Here is a 509-nt window from a genome sequence, read left to right as displayed (position 1 = left end):
CTTGTATGTTATTTGTCATTTTTCCCTTGCTGCTTTTAATAATTTTTTTTGTCTTTAATTTTTGCCAATTTGATTACTATGTGTCTCGGCATGTTTCTCCTTGGGTTTATCCTGTATGGGACTCTCTGAGCTTCCTGGACTTGGGTGGCTATTTCCTTTCTCATGGTAGGGAAGTTTTTGACTCTAATCTCTTCAAATATTTTCTCTCTCTCTTCTCTTTCTGGGACCCCTATAATGCGAATATTGTTGCATTTAATGTCCCAGAAGTCTCTTAGGCTGTCTTCATTTGTTTTCATTCTTTTTTCTTTATTCTGTTCCACAGCAGTGAATTCCACCATTCTGTCTTCCAGGTTACTTATCCGTTCTTCTGCCTCAGTTATTCTGCTGTTGATTCCTTCTAGCATAGTTTTCATTTCAGTTATTGCATTGTTTATCTCTGTTCATTTGTTCTTTAATTCTTCTAGGTGTTTGTTAAACATTTCTTGCATCTTCTTGATCTTTGCCTCCAT

This window comes from Physeter macrocephalus, chromosome 2, assembly GCF_002837175.3.
Source record: "Physeter macrocephalus isolate SW-GA chromosome 2, ASM283717v5, whole genome shotgun sequence".
In the NCBI taxonomy this organism is placed as follows: Eukaryota; Metazoa; Chordata; class Mammalia; order Artiodactyla; family Physeteridae; genus Physeter; species Physeter macrocephalus.
This window is presented reverse-complemented; position numbering follows the sequence as displayed.